We start from the raw sequence: 27308 nt of genomic DNA on the forward strand, positions 1-27308 counted from the left end.
GCTTTAGATTTATGCCTGCACTCATTGATTTGACAGCTACTGGAGATGCCTCTTTTGTAAATTAAATTGAGAGTTCCATCAACCCCCACCACCCAATGAGGAAGTAAAACCAGCAAGACATTTTTTAAAAGAGGTACAGGGCACCACACCCTCCACCACGCAGCAAAGGGTAAAACAGACTGGAAGCCTGTGTGTGGAATCTGAACGCGGAAGGGTGGGAGACGGAGCAGAGGGGAGGGGTTTCTTTTTGGTTTCTAGCTGGCATCAAACCCCGCAGCGATCCTGCCTCTTTTGGCTTAGAGATGTTGAAAACGACAAGCAAAGTTTTGTCTTTGTTCCCTGCTTTTCATAAAACCAAAATCTAAAGCCTGTAACTCCCTCTTGTCCCAAGGGAGAGTGTGTAAAAGGGAGGGAAAAGAAGCTGTGTGGGTGAGGGGTGGCAGAGCAGATCCGGGGGACAGCGGAGGAGAGGAGCAAGCCAGTCTCTCGTAGGAGGGCGTGGATACCGGTGCAAGCTCGAACAGGTCCGGCCTTCTGGAGACCTGTGCCAACAGCAGGAGGGGACAGACGGAATCTCTGTGGGCAGACCCGGGTGAGGATCTGCGGAGAACGTCCAACTAGAAACTCCCGTGGATCCACCCAGAGGCTCTGGACCTTGTTGGTCCCCTTTGCCTCTGTGAGCCCGCTTAAGGAGTTTTCCCAAGGGAAGGTACCCGACAGACCGGGCGTCAGAGGAGGCTCAGGTGAGTAAATCTGCGCGTGCCTTGCTAGGAATGGGGCTCTCTCAATCTGTCCTTTCGTCAACTCATTGAGCGGGGTGGAGGAAAATCAAGGGCTTGCTCCTGGGAAAAGAGCAACTCTTATGAAAGGGAAATGGTGCACAATCCTGGACTCTATCCTTGCCCAAAATGGGAGTGGCTCAAGGTCCCTTCCCTAACCTGAGAAGAGGCACCGCCTTTCCTAGCACCTCCGACGCTGGTGGTTAGGGCTGGATTTTCCACAGCTCCAGGTCACTGGATGTAGGAAACATCTTCCAGGACCCCCACACCCTTAAGCTCTCAACCTTCCGTAGGCTGACTGTTTCTTCCTACATAGCCACCGTCCCCTTCCTTACCCTCTGGAGAGGATGCATACCCTCCTGTAGATTGTAGCCATCTGGGAGGCGAAAGCGGGGGGTGGGGGGCGAGAGGGGGGAGAGTTCTACACGTCTCTCCAATGTCCACCTCTAGCTCTTGGAGGTCCTGGTTCTCTCACCCTGGCCCTAAAGCCCCTATCTAGCCGCTAATCTCTAGAGATAATTCTTGGTTGCAGTGGCGTTCCCTAAATGCCTCCAGCCTGGGATGAGCGATCTGTGAACCGCCGGCTTAGGAAAAGATAGAGGCATAGAGCACTTCACCTCAACAGAACGCAGTGGGGGCGAGAGGGCAAGCCGGGAATGGGGGGCGCTGGTTGCCATGGCTCCCTGGTAACCGAGCTGGGGGAGCTGGGGATGCCAGTCATGGACAAACAGTCCCTTTTTCCTCTTTGTGTCTCCCCTTGTCCTCTTTCTCTGTCTCTGTCTTTCTCTCTCTTTTCCTCCCTTGAGTGAAAGTGTACATGGGGAGGGAGCAGGGAGCAAGTGATTAATTTGGAGAGCTGGGATTGGAGCCGAGAGGCTAGGGGGAAAAAACGTCGTTTTCTCCATCCCCACTCCCTTTGGCTGCTAAGAACCTCACTTTCTCAGCCAGGGGAAAGGCTGAGGAATTCCTCCGAAAAATCTGGGGCGGGAGGAGCGGCAGCATCATGGTCCAGGTACTGGAGCCCAAAACCCTGAGAGGGAGCTGGGCGGGTGGTCTGAGGTATGGCGGAGAGGGTGGGCGAGACTACAGATTAGCCACCAAGCACTAGCAGGTGTGCGTGGCACTTTGCACATGGGGCGAGGAGGTAGCCCCTAACTCAGCCTAGGGAGAAAGGCGATCAATACCGCCCCGCTGGCCAGAACTGCGAAGAGTCTGCTAGTGGCAGCCAGCTGAAGGTGTGTGCACAAAAGCACGCTCCCGATGAAAGGCTAGGGGAAGGGGGAGATAGCGCGTGCGCGAAGGTGTAGGCGCAGAGCTAGGTAACTCTTGCAGGTACTTCAAGGTAGTCTCCTGGAGTGTCTACCTGGTTTGGAATTTTAGCTCAACCTCCTATGGGATGTGTGAATCAGAGTCATTTACTCCATGCCTCAGTTTCCCTCTTTAAATAATAGGTATCATGCCATTTTGAGTGGGAAGACTGGACTGAAATTGTCCAAGACGGGCAGTTTAACTGCCTTCTCTGATGAAAAACATTCAGAAGTCAACTGTTCTAGACGGTATTACTGGTACAATTAATCCTCAAATTAATGCGATATGGTAGATTATTATTTCTTGGCACTTTTATGGAGGGCAGAATTCTGTGTTTTTTTTTTTAATTTTAGAAAAGAATATTTATAAAATGTATTAATAACCAGTTCAATTCGTACATCTTGTTTATAGCAGACTGAAAGAGAAAAACTGAGCAATTGTTAGATTGACGGAGTCCAGTGTTGGACAGAGGGCAGAAATCGGTCCCTGGAAAAAACTGGTGACAAGAAAATCCAATTTCTTCCACAATTTTCCATCTAGGATTTGAGCTCTTCTCTCACTTGCTTGTGCTGTTGCTAGACTTGTGTTCATTTTAGTCTCTTTGTGATGCACCTATCTATGGCTTTGACAATTTAATTTGGCTATAGAGTCTAATATATCCCTGAATCTCCCATCTCAGGGTCTTCAGTGCTCCAGTGGATTCACCTCTCCTAAGGCAAAGTGTCCTGCTGTCATCCTTTGAATGCTCCAGAGTAACTGATATCTAATACATAGAGATAGATGGTGTTACTAGGTGGTTGCAGGTCCTGGCTGTAGCAGCTGACTAGAATCTTTTTTAGGAAATGCTTCTATCATAGAAGCATAGGACTATGAAGATAAACACATGTTTTGCGTTTAAGCTTACAGAACTCTTCCTTCCTTGCTAGTACCTCATGGCTGTATCAGTTTTATTTATCTGGCATTGTACAAGCCGAGTTCACATCATCCAAAATGCATGGTATCTTTGTGTTAATGCCCTCCCTCCAGTTAGGCAACATGCTTTAAATCAACTTTGAGAAAACATTTCCTTACTAAAATATGTGTATACTTTGGTAGATTTTAAACAACTGAGCCAGGTAGATACCAGTATCTCAAACATCTTTATGCATTTCCTATTGAAATATATTCCACTGAGAAATACGTTATCTGTAAAGAAACCTGCCCTTTCTATTTATTTCTAAAATATTTGGAGATAGGAGATAAGGCAAACCTAAAATTGCTTTGTTGAAATCACTTAGCCTGGTTCCTTTTTCTGAGGAAATAAGGTAGAGCTGACCTATTAGTTTTAATCGGTAAAGGGAAATAAAGTAACAGAGAGGAATTCATATCTGATAGGAAGGGATGATTCCCCAGCCCCCCAAAAAATAATGCTACGAGCATCATCCATTCCAAGAGTGGAGTAGTGCTCCACAGTAAGCATTGCAGCACTCACCTCCACCGTCTGTGTCATCTTTAAAAGGGACCTGGAGGAATTAGTGTGACAGCTTGTCTGAAATCCACGTGATCATTTACATATTGTCTCCCAGGAGCTCTGGCACTAAAGGTTCTATTTATTGGAAATGATTTTGCCCCTTGATTGATGACAGCCAACACTATGATAGGATGTCATCTGCTCTGGAAACACAAATCTTTTCACCATTTTCTCTTTTCCTTTACAAATCTGAGCAGCCGTGCACTTGGAAAAAATGCTTATGACACCAGACAAAGGGCAGCAGCAGAAAATGTGACAGATTGGAAGGTGTTGAGCCCTGAATTTGGGGTACTAATTAACGTGTCCAGGTGTAATCAAGAGGATGAACATGTCTTTCTACAGAGCCTGTTTGCAGTGGCAAGCTACATTTTCTGATTCAATCAGTGTTCCATGCTATTTTTCAAACCAACTCTGAGAATACTGTATTTTCAATTATGAACATTTTGATTACAGCTCCATCCTAAGTAATTCAGTCTGAAGAGAATGCAATTATTATGGTGATTTACATACAATATGCTAAGTTAACACAGCTAATGAGTGAAAGCATAATATTCTTTCTCCTCATTCCTAGAAAATATTGTGCTAAGCATTCTTTGAAAGAAAAGATTACCTTCTTCGCCAGCACTTGGAGCCTATCTACAAGTAGACTTGGCCCTGAGCCATGTTCTCTGCTATTAAAGGGAAATCGCTCACATTTTGGAGATCACGTGTCTTTCCTTCCCCTTGGGAGGAACTGGAAACAATTCTCAATTTAATTAGATAGGGCGCTTCCTCTCTTCTGTATATATTTCTTAAAAAGGAAGAGCCTGCATTTCCTAATTCGGGGGGCTGGTTTGCACTTTAAACATTACTAATTGCTACAGTTTATTGTATGTGTGTTGCAATCTTGTGGTAAGTTAATTATAGCTTTCTCATTAGCACCATGTAGAGAATAATGAATTAACACATGCCTTTGATCAAAAGAACATCTACGTTTATCTTTGGAGAATGAAAGTGTTACTGTGTTACCAAAAGTCACTATAATTTTCCCACGAAAATCAAATTGAGTGAAATTCTCCAGCATTATGTTAGGAAGCTTGTTGAATGAGTCAGACTGATCACAAACAAGAAAGAGTAGAGCTGTGGTTGCTTGGCAACTCAACATTATTCTGCAATTTCTTCTGGTATATTTATCTAGTATACTAGAAAATTCTGTTTTGTTAATGAATGTTTTTAGGGAGTGCATAAATAGACCATAACTAATTGAGATTTTTATGTATTCTAGATTCAAAATGATCCTACTTACCTTTTCATTGTGTTTAGATAATTAAAATATAAAAAAGTCTACTTTGTTTTCATATTTCACAATTTTCCCTAAACAGTGTCTGTTTATTTCCACACAAATTGTTCCCATCAAAAGAATACAAATTATTTATTTCTTTTGAAAGTCAAATCAGTAGACTATGTGTAGGTGTGTTCATAAAAAAAATTTCAATAAAAACCAAGCATAGAGCCTGAGGTAAAATGATTTGAGGTGAGATGAATTCTTCAAGTTATGATGTGAATTCATGGTTCATCAGTTGCACTGGCAATTGAGTAAGTTTAAGGTAGATGTAGTCACCTCAAGTGACATTGGCAGATAGTAATGACAATAATAAATATATTGAATTTGGAAAATGCATCAATACATTCTGTGCTTTGACTTTGTCTTACCATATTTTCCTGTCTGATGTTTGCTTGTATCTTATTTTCTCAGGAGTTACAGAAATAAGAAATCTACATAACCGCTGACTCTCCTCTTGTAACCCCTTCCCCCAAGTCTCAGAACAGCAATCACACCATTTTTCCTACAGCCCATGATTTTTAGTGCGCATCACAATTCCATTCTCAGATTGCCAATTCTTTGAGGGCATGTGTTCCATTTTATGCACCTCATAAACCCTTATAGGCCCTGGCATGGTAGAAAGCACATTGCTGACGAAATGCAGTGGCTTTGTAGTTAGGCTACTGGGGTTCAGAATTGAAGTGGCCCTCTTATAGGTGTTGAAGCGAAGGCATTTTAACTTCAGATTGATTTCATCTGTAAAAATGGCTTATACGCCTAGTTCATGCTTATTACTGTGAACATTACACGGACACTTTATCCAGAGCTCATAGTGCTTATTAACTGCTTAATAATTTCCAGCTTTTTGATTCATTTTTGTCTTCCTATAACATTTTAATGTGTGAAGAATCAAAAACAGATAAATGTGTGCTTGTGTAGCCCTTCACATGTGAACAAACATGACCTGTGAGTCATGGTACCATCAAATTTTATTTATATTCGTTATATGCACGTATATGTATAGCTTCTTTGTCAAATCCTTCATAGATCCTGAGTGGTGGTTCTTTTATTTATTTTTATTGTATTTAAATAACATTTTTTAATTTATTTTACATCCTGACCACAGTTTCCCTCCCCCCATCCCATCATCCCTGCCCTGTGTAGTGATATATTATTTGTATTTTGATAAATGAATCTTGCCTGAAGGCTAGAGGCAAAGCTAAAGCCTGCAGAGGTCAGGCAATGCTGACATACACCTTTAATCACAGGCTTTGGTGGACAGAATCAGAAGGATCTCTGTGAGTTCAAGGCTACCCTTGGCTACACAAGATCAATGCAGAAACAAATTCAGGTGGTGGTGTTGGCTCACACCTTCAGTCCCATTTTAGAGAATCACACCTTTAATCCCAGCACTAGAAGGAATATAAAATGGGAGGAGAGAAAGGTTCAGTATGATTAGTTTGTGGTCACCCAGCCTTGGTGGTAAGACTTCTCTAGTGGCTTGTCTGTTTTTCTTTTCTGGTGTTTTGGTTGAACTTCAATTTCTGTGTCTGGGTGTTTATTGGTCCTGCTACAGCCCTTTACTTCTCATCTACCTCCTTTCCCTTCACTCATCCTCTGTCTACATTCAGAAAGAGGCTGGAGAGATGACTCAACCGTTAAAGGCTAGACTCACAACCAAAAATATGAGTAGTGTTTCTTAGTTGTGGCTGAAATGAGACATGCCTAGAGGGAGCTGTTTAAATTGTTGTCCTGCCATGATTGCCGTAGGTTTGCATGGGTCTTCCCTAAGATCCTGCAGGCCTGAGTATTGACTCAGTTGCCCTGTTGTCATGAAGTGTCTTTGGAAAAGGAAAATATTATCCAACCTGTGTGACTTTTCTTACTAAACTTTTTGGACCAAACAACACCTTATTCATTGAAAAAATATTAAATGCTCTTTTCATTTACTAAGTATAATATCATTTTTTCAACCAGCTATGTCTATGAAAATGGTAGAAAAGAAGGCACTATTGTGGTTTTGGGGATGCAGCAAGCCGCAATAAATTTAAATGGTTCTACTCGGTTCATAGATTTGGGCTTAAACATCAAGGTGCCTGGATCTTTTGAAGTCTGAACACATATATGCTTTACCTTATGGCTTCAAATGAGGCAGGAAGAGTAATCAGCTTTATATAAAATTACTATACAGGTGAGTTTCAGCTTAAAAACTTCTTGTGCATTGTCAAATAAAAGGGCAAACTTATCTAGGATTCAAATGGACACTCTTTGGAATGAATCCAGGCTTAATATGTGTTCTGCATGGTCCTGAAAAATTTCTAGTTAAAACTTTGATATATATATATATATACATATATATATATGTGTGTGTGTGTGTGTGTGTGTGTGTGTGTGTGTGTGTGTGTAAAAAGTAGAGATTTTAAGATTTTTATATGTCTTATTTTGGAAAAAATTCATGTAACTTGACCTGAGATTGTGAGTGTTAAAGGATGCTGTTGGTCTAAATTGAATGGCCAAATGGCACACTACTTTGGGATATTTCTTTCTTCTTCTCTTTTTCTTCTGACATTTTCATATTTTAGAGAGTCAATCGAAGAGATTTTAAATACGGGTCTACATATTTTTTAAACAGGGTTAAGGAAAATTAGCAAGTTTGTAAAACAGCCTTGAGAATGTTATTGGTCTTCACTGTAAGGTGGAAACAGAAATCACTAGAAGAGCTGAGTAGAACCTATTGTTTTTGACAGAGGCAAGTAACTACTGTCTAGTCACAAGACAGTATCATCTCCCTGCTGCAGTAGATTCTGCTCCATCTGTAGAGTAGTCAAATGGAACCTCCATCTTAAACTAAAGGGGCCTAGTATGTAGAGTCAAGCCGTCTTAGAATACAGTGGGTTGTAGGAGAGTCCATTGTAGATCAGACTTGATAGGTTTGCAAAGACACTTCGTTCAATTTGGATGCTTCCAATTTATAAAATGTGAGCAATGAAAGAGGCAGCTTGAAGGACCACAAACAAGTCTCATTAAATTTGCATTCATGACCATCTTTAGCCCTTTTCATTTGTTATTCTTTCCTCCTCCATTTTTATCACCCTAGATGGATGAACTCATATCTATATATGGGCTTCCACTATGGCCTCCAACCTTCAGAACAAATTGTCCATCCCCTGCTTTCCAAGACAAGGGCTGATGCAGTAGGGAGGAGAATGTCAAGGACAGCTTCGAGGAAATCAGGTTGGCTCTTTGAGCAGAGGTCCTTCCCCAAGGAAAACTGCTGTAACATTGGGGACCATGGTACCTGTGCTTAGGAAATGGAGGCTCAAGTAACAGTGACACTGCCACCATTGCCACCTACACCTTTGGGTCTTTTCAGGGCATCCCTGTCTTTGACAAAGTCATATACACAAGAAAAGAATAAAGAAACTGATCAAGGAGACATTGCTGGGCAATTTGTGTTTCTGAAGCTAAGGGGAGTGAGCATTTTCCATGATAAAAAAAAAAACAGAAGTAGGTAAGAAAAATGCAACAATTTTTGATGATGCTATTAGAGTTGATTGTGAGAAGAGTGTGCCACTGTGTTAGACCTTTGCTAAAGACTCTAAAATGACAATATCCATTCATTATCCTCTCTCTTGTATCTCAGTGGGTCCAAAATAAATAATCTCATCAGCAAATAAGGTTGGGAAGAAAATAAATACTGACCTTTTTGAGGACTCTACCACTCAAAACTGCTTTCCCATTAATTCAGAAAATTACTCATGAAATGGCCATTTAAAATCTTAATATCTTGTATTATACAAGGCTGTATGCTTTTTAGAGAATGTTCTCATATCCTTGACTTTTACAACAATGTAGTTCGTAGAAGAGGGGAAGCTGGTAGCCTGTTTAATACGATAAAAATAAATGGACTTAAAGTCAAATAGCCAGCTAGGTAAGGGAATAGGAATAAAAGCTCAGATAATGTCATTTGTAATGCAACTGAATGCTTACTCTATTGCCTTCATATTTCCTTATTTGATTCCTTCTTTGAAATCTATGAGAAAACACGCAAACAGTGGTGACTTTTACCTTCTCTTTTTTTTTCTTTTCAAATCAATAGATAATATGTGAGCTGCTGAGGGCTGTAATGAAACTAGGAAAATACTACAAATGTCACCATTTGCTTTTCCAGGGTTGAATTCAGTCCTGACCAAAATAGAGAGCAGATTTTTATGAAGTTTTCTTAATTATCTGTTATTTAGTTGTATGGTTTGGTAGCCGAGTGGGGTCAGTGAAAGTAGTCAGTCATTTTAAGAAGGTTTATTTATTTAGCTGAGTAGAGTCACAAATATCTGCAAACCAAGCAAGTCTGAGGTATGGAGATTCGGAGTTCGAGATCTGCCTGAGCTTTATATGGAATACCCCATCTATGAATTAAACATTTTTGGAATACTCACTTCATGCTAGCTGTCAGAGTAAAGATGAAACAGAAGCCACTCAGATAATTCCATCTATCACTGTCAAATGTTTACCCGGTGTTTCACAATCCCCATGTTAGTAGCCTCAGGAAAGTACTTTTGTCATATTACCCCATTTTAAGTTGAGTAGCACAAACATAGAAGGGGCCTTGTTCAAAATGACACAGACTTGCTGGCAAGTGACAGTGACAGGACTCAAACATCTACTTCCCTTTCGCAAGCTCTTTATTCCTACTCTGTGCTACATTTGAGGCCACTATCCCATGTCAGCATCCTTTCTTAGACTTTTTGGTTCCCAAAATTTCATTCCCCAAAGTTTCTATCAGTGCCCTTCTTAAATGTCAGCGCTTGTTTTCACTATAGACAAGCATTACTTGTTATGTACTTAGTTATTCAAGGCAAACATGAGAAAGGGAGAAGAGTCTTTTAAAGTCACATAGAGCACATACCTATTCTAATTGTGGTGTCATGTCAAAAGAAGCATTAAAATCTTTCATGCAATGGCATCATAGTGAGGAATGACCATTGAGAGCGACATTTGCTGAGTGGAGACAACTATTTTAGTTACAGTTCTTTTGGGATTAAATGCTCTGAAAATGTCAACTTAAGGATGAAAGGGTTAATTGTGATCATGTTTAGGTATGTGGTGTGAAAGTTGAAAAGTCAGGAGCTTAAAATAGTGGGTTACAAAGAGCAATGAGGGCTGCTGCTGCCTGCCTAGCTTTGCTTTCTTTATGTGGTCCAGGATCCAATGCAGAGAATGGTGCAACCAGCCCAAGGTGGTAGTGGGTCTTTCTACCTCAATTAGTCAAAATAACTTTCATAAGCATGTACACAGGATTGTCTCCTATGTGGTTCTGGATTTTTTCAAGTTGACAACATCATGGTTGCATTTATGTTCCCTAGTTCTTATGGCAGAAAATGAGTACCACTGTATGTAGAAGCCAACATCTGCTCTCTCACTAGATTTTGCTTACCGTCTTTACCATTTCTGTGTTCCTGAAGAAATGCTTTGTTGATCTGTAACATGAATGTGGATGTATTTCTCTCACATCTGGATATTATGTATATTTATTTGCATATTATTTATATATACTATTGGATATATATCCAATGTGTGTAATATATATGTATATATACATATATATATATTACATTATGTGTTTGGCATTTATGAATTAAGATAGTAATAGTTAAAGACAGCAGATTCCCTATCCCACTTTGTTGTTTAAAATGATCTAGAGCCTAGTGATAACACTGTTTATATTGGCACCTGTCAAGCAATGTAAAGTTGAAGTAGAAAGAAATACAATTCTTTTTCAGGAGTTGGTAAAATATACTTGGGAGTTGTGGGAACTTGTTTTATAGTCAGAATATTTAGAAGTAAATACAGATTTCGTATTTTAGTGTGTACATACCAATAGCATTCTTTTTTCGTTTTCTTTTCTTTTCTTTTCTTTTTTTGTTTTTGTTTTAAAACAGGATTTCTCTGTAGCTTTGGAGTCTGTCATGGAACTCTCTCTGTAGATCAGGCTGGCCTGGAACTCACAGAGATTTGCCTAGCTCTGCCTCCCGAGTGCTGGGATGAAAGGTTGGACACCAGGGCCCAAGATATAGCATTCTTAAATGCTAATTGACTCCCACAGACTCCTTTTTTGTGAAACTGATAGTGTTTGTTAAGAATGTGGTTGGTTTTTGTGTTGACTAGAGATTCTATTTTCTTCCACTGTATACACTGTTAGGCCTTTGTTTAACTCCTTCTGCTCCCCTAGAGTACAGAGATAGGATATATTTGTATAGTGTATAGTATATATTTGGTTTGTCATAAAGCATGTTTATCACTATGTTGTGAATATAAATATTTTCTTAACTTGCTGTATACAATGCATCTGGTATCACGAAATTCATACACTAGCTAAAAATGTGATGCTGTACAGAATCCTTCAGAGACTGTAGCTTTGACTTGGCAATAAGCAGGGAAACAGAAATAATAACTTCACCATCTGCATCCTACACCCTATACAGACATGAATAATTAATTGGCTACTTGGAGTTATTTGTTATTGCTCTGTGATATGAAATGTGCTCTATTTTCTGTGGAGATCAGAGTAATGGATTAAAATAGAAACCAAACAAAACTTTTCAAACCTGACCTTGATCCCATTTTGCTTTACGACTTCTAGAAATTCAGAGAGGAGATAGCTGTCAAAGGGTCTCAACAGTCTAGCTTTTCTATATCTGCAAGTTTCTGCCTCTAGCTGATTTAGGCTGAAAAGAATTTTTACACAATTGATGTGCTTGAAGTTAAATTAAAGAACTAAGCGCTCAGGTGCACCTTAATGTGTGTTTTTGTGAGTCAAGGTCAAATGAATTGGATTTGACCTTAAACATTGCCCCTTTAATAAAAGAAAGTATGTGGTTGGTGGGGGCTACCATCAGAGAAAATGTCTTCCATTCATGTTTTAAAATTGATATGAATTGTTTAAATGGAAATTGACATATGTGCACAAAACTTTTTGAAAGTTATCTTCTAGTTTCCTGTTTCACCAGCTATAAACTGAGGGTATGAACAGCATCTACTGTCCCCTTCAGTGGCATCTGGAAGATTCATTAGCTAATATTTGTAGAGTGCTTTGAAGATAAAGGTGTCAGCTATTATTATTACTAATAAACCATTTTTCTCCAGTGCAATTTTGGACAGCAGCCATTAAAAACCCATTACTGTATTTAACAGTAAAACAATCTGCTACAGCCTAGTATTTACTGCCTCAATTAAGCATACGTCCCACTTCTTTTGCCCCTCCAAATAAAGAGCTGGTGAGAAGGGACATAAAGGTGTGTCCTGTCATTTCCCAAGCTCATCTAAGTACTGAGCTTGTGTCGTTTGCCTGTCTCTGGAGAAAGCTGGGATCTATACTCCATGAGAAACAAGTTGGGCTGCACTTTTGTTTTTGTGGTTTATGAAAGGCATGGATCATTAACTTCTGGGCTTTTTACCCATCTGCATGTATATTGCAGTTTATTATCTTTGAAGGTTGAATTCAGCTATCTTTTTCATTGCTTGGCACTGATACCAAGAATGAAATTGACTCACATTGGAGGTTGTAGATATGTGTATGCATGAGAGAGAATTGTGTAATATTCAGAACTCAGTACTATGACTTAAGCTGAAAACTGAAATAATTATACATCTACTTCCAGTTCACAAATATTAATAAATAAAATTGAAGGTCTTGAATTATATAGACTAATTTCATAAATGAGTAAGTTACTATGACTAACATATGGCATTAAATCCCAATTGAAATTTATTTCAATCTCTGTAGATGTCCTAAAATACAGAATGATATTGGGTAATATAACAACTCACATATTTCCAAAATAATGCTCACTTTAAAAAATTTACTTTACTACAACAAATAAGAATAAAAATAAAAAATAAATCAATGCCTGTGTTGATACCTGCCCAGGACCATCAGTGCTAGCTACCTCTATATTTTTCAGCAACCCTGAAATTTGAATGGAAGACCTTCATTGTAACCCAAATGTAGTTTTATCAGGAAAAAAATCATTACTTTATAGCACAGATTTTATTATAGAAAGTCCTTCCTCAGTCATTATTGCTTTTATTTTAGAATGATTCGAATGAACACAATCATCTGTTTGATTTTAGTAGATAACAGGTCAGGGCGATGAGGGGAGTCTCACAGGATTATTCACAGAAGAAAGAGCTTTCAGTCAATGTCTTTCCATCAGCAAGAGACCTTTAAAATGATAGGTGTGATAACTCAAAAACCATAAGGCTAATGATCCTGAAGGTACAAAATAGTTCAAAATAAAGAAAATATATTGTGGTACATTACCTCTTGGCGTGCTGCTCATTCATCTGAAAGGGGGGTGGAAGAACTCTTCTCCAGTACTCTGGCCGCTTAATAAGACCAAGCCTCCAATGGAACACAAAGCCTTTTCAAATGGTTCATTTTAGATTAGTGAATTAATAAGTATCCAAAACAGAGGCTATTGTTCACAGACAGGGCTTTGCATTGTCCTTACAGGTGAACTGTGGCACATGTTTTAAAACTGATATCGCAGAGGGAGACCATGCTGTATATATACTGTTCCTATTTGATTGACTTCTGAATTCAGACTTAACTCTATTTCCATCTTTTTCTCTGTTGAACTGCACATAAAGAATTTACCATATGACTTAAGGTATTTTAAATTCAGGAGATATTACAATGGTTGGTGTTTGAAGCACATGAGGTATGCAGAGATGAAGTGTCTTTCTAAAGAGCAATGCATTAGAAGAGAAAGTAGTATCATAGACAAAAGACAGACGGACAGCAGCATGACTGCGGATCTGAGGAGAAGTCAGGCCCTCATGTTAGAATTTGAACTGTGGGTCCTTTCTTGTAGTTTTCATAGGCGTAGGGGTGGCAAGAATATTAATATGTTTTCTTTTTTGGTCCTCATTTGTCCATTAGTAAAGGTATCCAGTGAGTGTTCAGTTAAGGTGATCAATAAAGACATTTGTGCTTGACCATTATTGAGGATTGGTGGGACATGGAAGACAAGAATCTAGACAAACAAGCTACCTTACTTATGCAAATGCTAATTTCTGTAGATACTGGAATTGATGAAGTTCAGCCAGAATGTAGTAATTTTACAAAATACCATGTCTCTGGCTAACAGATAAATACTTTGCATATATGATTCTTAATGTATCAGTTGTTTGTTTTTGAGAAAAAAATATCCCAGAGCTTATGCATAGTTTTATTAGTCAGGGTTTTCTATGGAAACAGAACTTAAATAATATATTACATATACACCCAACACATACATATATTTACATAAAACACATATTAATCTTATATACATACATACACACATATATGATTTATGAGAATGTCTTACATGCTGTGGTCCATCTAATCCAACAATGATGGTAAACCATTGCAGGTTACAGGAATCCAATAATTGTTCAGTTCACAAGGCTGGATGTGTCAGTTGAATCCTGAAGAAGTAGGCTACAATGCCAGTGAAGAAAGAGACTTTGCAGCAAGAGCAAGAGAAAACAGGCAAAGAGAGCAAGATTCCTCGTTCCATGTCCTTTATATAGGCTGCCAGCAGAAGATATGATCCAGATTAAAGATGGATACTCTCACTTCAAAAAATATGGATAAAAATGTGTTTTCTCACTTCAAATAATTTAATTAATAAATAACTCCCCAATCTCAGATGTACCAGCTGCTTTAGTTTCTCTTAATTCTAGATTTAGTCAAGTTGAAAACCAAGAATTGTCATCATAATGGTTAAAAGGGGAGCTATTAAAAGATGATTCTCAAATGTGAACATTTAGCTGGTTATATAAGAAGTAAATGGACATTTTCTCATTTATCTGTTGATATATAGCAAACTACCCCATAATCCCAAACAGTAGAACCATGAAATATCGTGACACCATAGGTTGGAGCTTTAGGCAGAACTCAGTTTGGTGACTTCTCTCTTAGAGGGCACCATAGAGGTTCTATGGTGCTGATCAGGGATTGCTTGGATGGGGTGATAGTCCAAAATGGCTTCATTCTGTTGTGGCAAGAAGGCCACATGAAGCCCACATGCTCTTTTTTGTTTTTCTTGTGGCCTTCAGGACTCTACACTGGACTTTTTATTAAGCTCGGTGTTCTTCCCATAGAGGTGTAGGACCTAAGAGCCCAATCTGGAATCTCAACTATTTTCCTAAAGATTAGTTTTGAAAAAAATCCAGATTCAGTGAAAGTGTAGGATTCCTGCTGATAGATTCTAGTAGAAGAATAGGGAGGAATAAAAACAAAATAGAAACGCTTGTTATCAGAATTACCAAATCAGCTGCTATGTACCAAAGGTAGATCCCTCCATCACCAGTTCCTCAAAATTTGACTAGCATAAAACTATTATATTTGAGAGTAGTAACATGCCAATAATTTTTTTTGTTTAAGGCACAAATTGGAGAATTTTTTTAAATCATTCTATATATTTTATTTTCTAAAACATTGTTTTTATTGAGATATATGTTTCTCTGCTCCCCTTCCTTCCTCCTCTACCCTTTCCGATGATCCCCACATTCCCAATTTACTCAGGAGATCTTGTCTTTTGCTATTTTCCATGTAGAGTAGATCTATGTATGTCTCTCTAAGGGTCCTCTTTGTTGTCTAGGTTCTCTGGGATTGTAAATTGAAGACAGGTTTTACTTTCCTTTATGTCTAAAAGCCCCTTATGAGGGAGTACATGTTTTATTTGTCTTTCTGGGTCTGGGTTACCTCACTCAATATGATGTTTTCTAGATTCATTCACTGGCCCACACATTTTAAGATGCCATTTTTTATGCTGTATAGTACTCCATCGTGTAAATATACCACATTTGCCTTATCCATTCTTCAGTTGAGGGGCATTTAGGTTGTTTTCAGGTTCTGGCTTGACAAATAATGCTGCTATGAATGTAACTGAGAACATGTCCTTGTGGTATGTTTGAGTATCTGGTGAAGGAAAAAGGTCCTTCTTTCTATGTGTTGCTTGTACTGGTTAATGAATAAAGAAACTGCCTTGGCCTGATGGGGCAGAGCTTAGGTAGGCAGAGAAGACAGAACTGAATTCTGGGATGAGAAAGCAGAGTCAGAGAGAAGCCATTGGATCCTCTGCCTGAGATAGACACCAGTTAGAATCTCCAGTAAGCCACTGCCATGTGGCGATATACAGATGAATGGAAATGGGTTAAACTAACATGTAAGAGTTAGCCAATAAGAAGTGAGAGCTAATGGCCAAGCAGTGTTTTAATTAATAAAGTTTCTGTGTGGTTATTTCTGGTGTAAGATAGCCCGGCGGCTGGGATAAACAAGCGGCCCCTCCCCCTACAAGCATGCTTTGGGTATATACCCAAAAGAAGTATTGCTAGGTCTTGAGGTAGATTGTTTCCTATTTTTCTGAGAAATCATCATACTGTCATCTAAAGCAGCTGTACCAGTTTGCACTCCCACCAGTAAAGGAAGAGTCTTCTCTTTATCCTATGTCTTCTTTAGCATAAGTTGTCATAAGTGTTTTTGATCTTGGCCATTCTTACAGGTGTAAGATGGAATCTCAAAGTTGTTTTCATTTGCTTTTCTCTGATGGCTAAGAATTTTAAGCATTTCCTTAAATGTCTTTCAGCTATTTTAGATTCATCTGTTGAGAGTGTTCTGCTTAGGTCTCTTTTCCATTTTTTTTATTGGATTATTTGTTTTTTTGATGACCAATTTCTTGCGTTCTTTGTATATTTTGAAGATTAGCTCTCTGCCCAATCTGAGTTGGTGACAATCTCTTCCCATTCTGTAGGCTGCCATTTTGTCTTGTTGACCATGTCTTTTGCTTTACAGAAGCTTCTCAGTTTCAGGAGGTCTCATTATTAATTGTTTTTCTCAGTGTCTGTGCTACTGGGGTTATATTTAGGAAGTCATCTCCTGTGCTTGCTGTAGAGGACCACTTGTTGGTTCTGGGCTACCCAGTCCTGAAATAACCACATGGAAACTTTATTAATTAAATTATTGCTTGGCCCATTAGCTCTATCTTCTTATTGGCTAAATCTTACATCTTAATTTAACCAATTTCCATTATTTTATATTTTATCATAAGGCTTGTGGCCTACCGGCAAGGTTTCAACATATCTGTCTCTGGTGGTTGCTCCATGGTTTCCCTCTTACTCTACCTCTTTTCTCCCAGCATTCAGCTTGATTTTCCCTGCCAAAGAAGTTTGACCTTGTTTTAGGCCAAGCCAATTTTCTTTACTCATTAACCAATAAAAGCAACACAGACAGAAGGACCTCCCACACCATGTGCCCATTCATTGAAGGCTACTTCCCATTTTCTCTTCTATGAGGTTCAGTATGACAGGTTTTATGTTGAGGTCTTTGATCCATTTGGATTTGAGTTTTGTGCATGGTGATAGATATGGATCTATTTTCATTCTACTACATGTTGATATCCAGTTTTTCCAGCACCATTTGTTGAATATGCTTAATTTTTTCAGTTTATCTTTTTTGCTTCTTTTTCAATAAATCATGTATTCGTGAAATCAAAATTCAGGTGTGTGGATTGGTATCCAGGTCGTCAATTCTCCTGTCTGTTTTTATGCCAATACCATGCTGTTTTCAGTACTGTAGCTCCATAGTAGAGCTTGAAGTCAGGGATTGTGGTGCCTTCAGAAGTTCCTTTATTGAACGTGATTTTTTGAGTTTTGACAAAATTGATACTTTCCTGTTTTGTTTTGGTGTGTGTGTCTGTGTATGTATGTGTGCAATTTTTGTTATTTTGTTTTAACTTAAGACTTCATGCATGTTTCACAAATGCTTTTCTTCTATGATAATATGGTCCTATGAAGTGCACATGGCTTTTGTCTAGAGAAAGCAGTAGAGAAATAAGAGGAAGGGACAGCTTGTTGGCTGCAACATTGTAGACTAAGACTTGAGTTGGGTGAGATGCTCTTGTTCTTTCCCCAGCTCTGTTTATATTCATCCCTCCTCTTTTTCATTTCTCTTGGAAATGGTTTGGACTTGTGACTACCAGGAAATTCCTTAGCAGATTCCAAAGGGCCATTTGCAGTGAACTCTCCATGCTGGAGATACACTGCTTAGATTACCAAGGGTTGCCAGCCCTATGGGGGAGAGAGTAGAGGTCACTTTCCCTTTTACTTCCAGAGTCACATAAGACATAATGGAAAGGGGAGTATGTAGTTTACTGTGAAATGATGAGTAGGTATTTAACTGTAGCAATCCCTTACCTGTAGCTCACTTTCCCTTCTAATTTTTTAATGATCATGAAGAACTGTGGCCATGCCTTACCAGGTTGTGTGTATCCATGACCTCTACTCTACTGTCTCCCTAAATCTTGCTATTAACTTCTTCCTTGTATGCTCTGTTCTTTCTCTGTTATTAGAAAGCATATGGATGGGCTTATCATTCTTATTCTGCAGGAGTTCTGATTCAACTTGTGAGAAACACAAGAACATGTTAGGCACCCATTATCTTGGCAAAAGCATGTGTAAAATATTAAGATATATATTTCTCATGTTCCCTAAGGCAACTCAATGGCACAATCAACAAAAATAACTTTAAAATACTATGCTATTATGAATTTAGCTCTGAACTGGTCATGCTATAAATTCTCCTTGAAACCATTATGTGCACATATCATTTAATTGGTCCTTCTGATAATTTCATGAGCAAGAACTTAAGTAGAACTAACATGTGTGTACCCAAACCATCAGCTCACGGACTATCTGATTTTTGCCTTATTTTCACGACAGTTCAACTGGACTTATTCTCTAGAGTATCAAATGAAAATATAACCTCATGTCCCAAAGGGAGTAAGTGATAGTTAGAGTGACTGTAACTCAGAAACAAAGATCCCGATTACTCTGACAGACACATTCCACTGGAGAGGAGATTTAATAAAGAAAGGAAGGCATGAATCATTGTATTGTCTGAACAGATTGGCGAGGGCAATATTTAAATGTGTTCCCAAAAGGTTAAGAAATTTCTGCTATGGGATTCAGATGCTATGGAAAGCTGTCTGGTAAGTGAATATATCCCAACAGTTTTGCCAGATAGTCTGAAGTATGTTAGCTAAGGCACAGAGTTAGACAATAAGTGGCTATTGAGGGGACTAAAAACAACACTGAGTAATTTTGACATTTTATCTGCAACATTCCAACTCTCTATGGTGACAGTTTTAATTTGTCACTGTGCCTTACAGAATATGCAGCCTGGAACATGAGTTTATAGAAGTATGCAAGGAACATAAGCTCAGAGGATTATACAAACTTCATGAACATGTTTCATTCTCAGATGATAAAACTCAAGGTCTTATAAATAACAATTCTGGTGAGAACTGCCTTATGGGTAGAGTGGTAGTGAGGCCCTGTGGGCTTCCCGTGGCAATTCCTCTGGTTATTGTCACAGCACACATGATCTCCAATTTTCTCAGAGTCCCTTTTGACAAAGTACAGTAATTTTACCATAGCACGGATCATGTTTTTCTTGTCTTGCTTTAGCAACTTGCCATTTTCTGTCACTTGAAGCCGCCGCAAAACCTGTTTCTATTTTCTCCCTGACACACAGATTTATTCCCCCCTCAGCTGTTCTAGAAAATTCCTTGTTCTGTCTTCCAGTTGCTAGACCACTGCAGGTTTCACCAGATTTCTGCCTTGTGTAGCCTTTCCTTTTCACTGAGGCCTAAATGTCACTGTTCAAATCTACTTTCTCGCCTGTCACTTTGACCAGGATGCCACTTGCTTCCTGAAAACTTCTCCTCGCTCCCCCTTGCTTTGCTGGCCAAGTAACTGTCACACTTACTTTCCACATTAAGTAGCCCCAGGCTTCATTATTCTTCTCTACTTCCGTGTATCCTTAGAGACCCTCTAGCACAACAGCTCCCAGGCCCTTTCTCGCAAGAGTCTAGGTTCTCACACAGGATTTGTGTTGTCCTTTCTTTTGATGTAACTGGTCATTGGAGACTCATTCTCTAAGACAAGCAACCCCAAAGTCTTTGTGTATTATCTTCGTACTGCCTCCTGTAATTCACTAAAACTGTTAACATATTCAATTCACACACACACACACACACACACACACACACACACACACACACACACACACACAGGTTTTATTTCACTAGTCAAAGTGCAACAGTGACGTCAGTGGCCAGCAATGAAAATGTCTATAAACATAATAGGGTGAAAGCAGCTGAAACTCACCACATTCTGATTAGATGATAGGGTTCTCTGCTACAGGCTTTTTCTTGTTCTTTAGTCTCCTTGATCTTTAAAACTCAGGTCTCTAAAATTTGCACGCATGCTGCTGATGGGTTAAGTTTTACCTGAAACCTGTAACCCTTTGTAGTCCATAAAATGGAGAGATGCTTTGCAGGGATTGGCATTCCTGTGATGAACTCACTGATGTCCCTTCCAAAACACATGCAGAAGTGCTCACAGGACCTAAGATACTATAGGTAGAGATACAAAATAATGCAATAAGGGCCAGAACAGCCCACTTTGAGTTGACAGTTAACTTGACAGAATCTAAAGTCATGTGGGAGACAGACAGGGCCTCTGGCTATTTGATGTGTATGTGTGTGTGGATGGGGGGTGGGAGAAGGGACCTCAGTTACATGAATTGAAGTGGGAAGACACCCACACTGGGTGGAACCACTCTCTAGTTGGGGGTCTGGAGAATATAACTGGAGAAAGGAAAGTGAGCATTCGTACTCTCTTCCCAACTGTGGATGTGATCTACCAGCTGTTTCAAACTCCTACAAACTTGGTTCTCCACCATACGGAACAATTCCTAGAACTGTGAGACAGAATAAATTGTTGAGTTAAATTGTCTCAAGAGGGTTTATGTCAGCAACAGAAGGAACAAGTAAGACACTTCCTGGGAGCAAATTTTCACACTCCTCTCTCTATAATATTCCTGATTCATGTGAAAATCAACTGTGCTATAGTATGAATTATAGGGTCATTTATATGCACCTGCTGATCTCAAGAGACTTATAGTTACCCATAAACTATAGGAAGTATCAAAATGAAATTTATTTCCTTTTTTCTGTGTCCAGCGCCTTCCCGATGTTAGGAAACTCAGACTTAATGAAAGAGCTAAAGATCTGGGGTACAGACCCAAATATTAGGCAGTGTAGATGGTGAAAATGAATCAGGACTGCTCAGATAATGTAATAAGAGTATCCAAACCAGAGAATATTTCCTTTGTTCAAAAGGACTGAAGAAGAGGTTGACGTTTTAATAGCAAAGGCATTTATTTGTGATCAGCCTTTTGTAACCATCTATTTTTAGCAGTATTTATCACTGCATAATCCAATATCCTTAGTGAAAACCATTTGATGTGGTAAAATGTGGCCTCAATATCACTCTCTAGTTCTGAAAGGTTTTTACTTCTTTTGCACAAGGCAAGATTTCTCTCCAATTAGGAGTAAGGTCAGAGAAATTCAAGCACAGAAGGAAGATGGCTTCTTCAAAAGCACACATGCCAGGCTCGGGCTTGTTTGCTTGGTTGGCAAGAGGCTGAGTGCAGGGATATTCCAGTTCATCCTAGAAACCCTAGGTTCCAGTAACATACTGACACTCTTTTCAGTCCTGAGATGGTCTAGAAATCACCTGTTCACAAAAGCAAACAAACAACACTGAAACCTAACATCTGCCTTATTTTCCATTTGGGTTAATTTTTCTTTTCCATGTAGAAATATCACTAAGCAGAGGCTCTGCTTCCTTTCAAGGCCTAGTTCTGAGAGCTGGAATTTCAGAAAAGAATGGAGAAGGATGCCCTGTGGGTATTACCTAGACTTATTATTCACTTGAAGTGAAAAAAAAACAAAAACAAAAAAAAAATGTTCTATAGAATGCCAATAACCAAAAGCTTCCTCACTTTGGTTTGAGTGTGTATAAGTCTTTCTGCAAGTTTAAATAAAATTATTTAAGATAATTTTCTAAGATATTTTATGCTGTATAATACATTATAAATATTTTATTAACCAAGAAAGCAACAATAAGATTGAATATTTTACATATTTTATTTTAATAAAATTTACAACTTTGAGAACTTTTACCGTGTTCTTTTTTTTAATGTATGGATGTAGTACCTATAGCATTGGTTAATAATAGAATCTTTTGCTTCTGGTAGCATTTTGTATTTCTCTCCATGAATACTGAGGAGTTTTCATTTCTATCTATAAATATAGACAATGATACTTATTCTAGACTAAGAAGGAAAAAGTTCTTATGTTGTTGGTTTTGAAATCAACTGTTACGTTAATCTAACTTCGTATGACTCCCTAAAAAATTAATCATATGGAGCCAATCATTTCAAGACTATGCACTTGACAATCATAGTGTACACACATACACACATGGACCTATGTGAGCTCACACTATCTCACACACAGCCTCTACTTCTGTTGTGCTCTCTTAGGTTCTGCTTTCTTCTAAAGGTTTCATCAGAAAAGTGAAAACTCTTCAAAATTTCCAGGCACTTAGTCTGTTTACTAGAATCACAAATGACATCGTTTTCTTGGCCACATGCTAGGTGATTAATTATAGCATGTTTCTGGGCACTGAGGCATGTCTGCCATAAGCTTATCACCTGACTTCTGAAAAAGGTATATAGTAGTCTATCAACTGATTAATTTATTTGCTGTTTTAGGATTTCAGAGTTGGTTGTCTTTTTATTTTTATTTTTTTTCATTTTTAGCATTTTTGCCAATGTTTTATTTATGGATTCCATGAACGAATCAGTTTTATTAATGGCCAGGCCAGCCTTATCCATTGGAAATTGGTGACATGACTATTTTCAGTGACTTTTAGGAATGGCTTAAAAATAGGAATATAGGATGGAAACCTAGTCTCTAAAATATAACAAAAATGTAAGCCAGTGCTATAAGAAATGATATTGCAATTTGCAGAAATGTAACTAATCAGATAATTTTGATATCTCATGTTTTGGAGAGGCTGGTGACACATGCCTAATCTCAGTATTTAGGAAGCTTGGACAGGAAAATGTGACTGGCTAGATGAGGCTAGATAACGCTAGTATGGGCCGGACACAAGACCTTGTCTCAGAAGACAGAAATGCCTTAGAGGTAAATTTAACATTACAGAGAAAATAGACATAGTGAAAATTAGTTTCTATTTATTAAAAAGAAAGTTGTTGTCAGGCATAAAAATTAGATACCTGTGAGGTAGCCTATGGAGGCTACAACAGGTGTATTGAGAGTTAGATGCCAACCTGGTATACCATTGACTTCTTTTCAAACCCTGGCTAAAGTGGAAGATGTTGTTTCTGATGTCCAGTGTCTGGGGATGGAGCTCAGTTGTGGAATTTTGTCACCCCTGTGGAAGGCCCTGTAACCTTTCCACTTCTGTGGAAGGTCCTGAACCTTGCCTACCCTGTGGAAGTTCCTGTAACAGTGCCAGCCCTGTGGAAGGCCCTGTAACTTTGCCACCACTGTGGAAGGTCCTGAATTTAATCCCTATTATGCAGGGAAAACAAACAAACAAAAACTCAAAGCAAAATCCAGAAATTGCACCTCTGAGAGGTAATCTGACACAGTTGTAAATGCTGGATACATATATGTATGCTACATGTTTTGGGTCTCATGGTTTCCACATTGATATTCCGTATGGACAATTTGAACAAAAGAAAAATCTCCCTGTTTATGTATTTTTTACTATTTTAACTATAATGAGGGGTAGTAACATGAATGCATCTTTCAGAATGTTGATGTGAGTCAATTTTGAAACAACCAGCAGAAGTATAACCTCTAAATCATAAACGAGTTCATCTTTGACCAAGAGGCCAGAGAAACAGCTCAGTGGTGAAGAGCAGTTGCTGTTCTTGCACAAGGCTGGAGTTCAGTTCTCAAGACCCATGTCAGGAGACTCACAACTCACTGTAACTCCAGCCCCAGAGGACAGGATGTCCTCTTCTTGCCTTTCTGGGTACCTGTGCCCATTCAGGCACACACATGCAGACAGAAACCTGAAAATTAAACACATTTAAAAATACTGTAAGATAGGTTGTTCTCCCACATATCTTCAGAAACACATGGCCTTACCAGAAGGATATAGTCTTCTAAATTCTCTTATATTGCCATCTGTCCATGGCATAAACAATCCATTTGGTAGACTCATTTTCCTGTGAGCACTGGACATCATTGGCCAGAACACAACATACATTTTTGGGAAAAGGAAGCTAAATGTGGCTACTTTTACCCAGAAAGCAAATATTTCTGGGGTTTGGCAGGGTTTGTAGATACTATATCCAGTATTCTTGCTTAGTGTTGATTTGTAGGAATGTCTGACAAAAGATCTCAAGCTAACAGGATACTCAGCAACGCAAAAAAGAGACCAAATCACATTCTTTTTTGTCAATGTTTTCACTATAGACATATAATATTAAATCACATGGAATTAGGGTACGTCCATCTCAGCAACCTTTTGTACTCAATGTGTTTTATAAGTTGTTTGTGCTGATTAACAGTTTAAAAGCCTGCAGATGAAGGGAGTTTTAGGAGTTTAGGAACCCTTCTTTAGCCCTGTGTGCATTGGGAAGACATTGCCTTCTGTACAACTCCTGACTAATTCGGTTTGAATAGATTCCTGCTGGGAAGCAACATCATCACACACTGAAAAAAAATTAGGTATGGGATATAGGTGTGCTTTCAGATAGAAGCTGGTGAAAGAAGAGTTAATGCCTTCAAGTGAAGTGTGTATGTATGTAGCTTTGGTTTCTTTCTTTCTTTCTTTCTTTCTTTCTTTCTTTCTTTCTTTCTTTCTTTCTTTCTTTCATTCGTCAAATATTTATGAAGCTGAAACTAAAACCCAGACACTGTGCTAAGCATTGTGATGAAGATAAGTCTCCTGTCTTCCCCCAGTGGCTTTCCCTAAGAATGTAAGTCAATAAATAAGGAAAGACATAAAACCATTCCAGGAAAGAAACAAAGGCTCACAAATGAGAAAAAAAAAAAAAAGAAAAAAAAAAAAGACTAGAGGAGATTAGTCAAAAGGATTCTCTCAAAAGGTGCCTTTTAAACTGAGCCAGAGAGGAAAGAAAACAGGCAGGAAAAGAGCCAGAAGAGTAGAGAGGCAGAGATATGTGTGTGTGTGTGTGTGTGTGTGTGTGTGTGTGTGTGTGTGTAGGTGGTGTGATTTAACTTTGTTTAGAGTTGACAGTAGACTAGACCCCACAGAACAATGAGTGGGGAAGCCACTGGCTAGCATTATGCAAACTCAGTGAAGATTGTAGAAGACAACATTCTTCATGGATGGCACTATAGATTAAATGTTCTGGACAAACTTCAAAGAAATCCAAGAAGTTAAACAAATCAATGCAGTTAATGTTCAAACAACAGCAAACATACAAGGAACACTTTTCTTAATTTATTCGATTTAAAAACAATATCAATCCAAATCCCCACTCCCTCCCCTCCTCCCATTCCATCCACAAACCCTCCTACCCCACCCTCTCTAATCCTAAGAGAGGGTAAGACACTTTGCTTTGAGGAAGGTCCAAGACCCTTCCTACTACATCTAGGCTGAGCAAGGTATACATTCAAAAAGAATAGGATCCCGAAAAGCCAGTACATGCAGTAGAGATAAATCCCAGTACCACTGCCAGTGGCCCTTCAGTCTTCCCCAGCCATACAACTGTCAAACACATTTAGAGAGACTAGTTTGGTCCTATGCTTGACAAGAAACATTTTTCATGAGGAGTATATTGCTGTGTTAATGATGTATATCAATTGGTATTCTTTTTTATTACTTAAAAAAATACTAATCCAAATTCCCACTTCCTCCCCTCCTCCAAGTTCCCTCCCTCTCCCTCAACAGACCCTCCCCCAAACCACTTCAACCCTAGGGAGTGCCATGCACCCTGCCCTGTGGAAAGTCCAAGGCCCTCCCTACTACATCTAGGTTGTGCAAGGTTTACATCCAAAGAGAATAGAATCCCATGAAGCCGGTATATGCACATCCCAGTGTCACTATCAAAGGCCCCTCAGTCTGCCCCAGCTGTCAACCCCCTTCAGAGGTTTGGTTGTTCCCATGCTCATTCACTCCCAGTCCATTAGCTCAAGCAAACTGCCTCAGTGGATGACCCCCTCTTGGTCTTGAATTCCTTGCTCATACTCTCACTCCCTCCACTCTTCAGCTGGATCTTGGGAGTTCAGTCCAGTGCTCCCATGTGGGTCATTGCCTCTGTTCCCATCTGTTGTTGGACAAAGGTTCTATGGTGATATTTAAAATAATCATCAGTCTGACTACAAAGTAAGGTCAGTTCAGACACCCTCGCCTCTATTGCTTAGGGTCTCAGATCGGTTCATCCCTGTGGGTTCTTGGTCATTTTTCTAGAGCCAGGTTTCTTGCTAACTCCATAACAGATCCCTCAATCAAGATATCTCTTTCCTTGCTCTCATATCTGTCCTTCCTCCATCTCGACCACCCCATTTCCTCAAGTTCTTCTCAACTTCCATTCTCTCCCCTCTACTCCCCGCCCCCTGCTCCCAAATTTTTGTCTGATTCCAATTTCCAAGTGGATCTATATATGTTTTTCTTTGGGTTCACCTTATTACTTAGTTTCTCTAGGATCCTGAACTATAGGCTCGCTGCCCTATGTTTATGACTAGTATCAACTTATGAGTGAGTACATACCATATTTGTATTTTTTGGGGGGTGGCTCTGGGTTACCTCACTCAGGATGATGTTTTCTATTTACTTCCATTTGCATGCAAAATTCAAGATGTCATTATTTTTTACTGCTGAGTAGTACTCTAATGTGTAAATGTGCCACACTTTCTTTATTCATTCTTCAGTTGAGGGGCATCTAGGTTGTTTTCAGTTCTGGCTATTACAAATAATGCTGCTATGAACATGGTTGAACAAATGCTCTTGTAGTATAATTGACCATCTTTTGGATGTATTCCCAAGAGAGGAATTGCTGGATCCTGAGGTAGGTTGATTCCCAGTTTTCTGTGAAACTGCCACACTGATTTCCAAAGTGGTTGCATAAGTTTGCATTCCCACCAGCAATGGATGAGTGTTCTCGTTACTCCACATCCTCTCCAGCATAGGCTATCATTTGTGTTTTTGATCTTAGCCATTCTGAGAGGTGTAAGATAATATCTCAAGTTTGCATTCCCACCAGCAATGGATGAGTGTACCCCTTTCTCCACAACCTCTCCAGCAAAGGCTATCATTGGTTGATGTGGGAGTGTCATATATCAATCTGTTGATTTCATTGGTTAAGTTATAATAAACCAGCTGCTTGGCCTCATGGCTTGGAACATAGATGGGAGGAGTAAACAGAATAGAATTCTGGGCGGAAGAGGAAGTGAGGTCAGACTCTGCTCTGCTCCCGGAGAGACCCGACAGCTCTGCTGGAGCA

General features: G+C 39.2%; 1 protein-coding gene across 4 annotated transcripts in view; it reads left to right on the forward strand.

Moving 5' to 3' along the window:
- The first annotated feature begins 299 nt into the window (after positions 1-299).
- The window catches only part of Chl1 (cell adhesion molecule L1 like), a 215049-nt gene continuing 188040 nt past the window's right edge, over positions 300-27308 (forward strand). For 2 of the 4 annotated variants that reach the window (XM_050149355.1, XM_050149354.1), the window contains exon 1: positions 304-743. The gene's annotated coding sequence lies outside the window, so the exon portion shown is untranslated. Of the gene's footprint in view, positions 744-1729; positions 1792-27308 lie in introns of those variants that run through there. The other 2 variants (XM_050149359.1, XM_050149357.1) reach the window with 2 other exon arrangements.

Source organism: Alexandromys fortis, unplaced genomic scaffold (assembly GCF_014885135.2).
Source record: "Alexandromys fortis isolate MF-2015 unplaced genomic scaffold, M_Fortis_MF-2015_v1.1 scaffold_48, whole genome shotgun sequence".
Taxonomy (NCBI): Eukaryota; Metazoa; Chordata; class Mammalia; order Rodentia; family Cricetidae; genus Alexandromys; species Alexandromys fortis.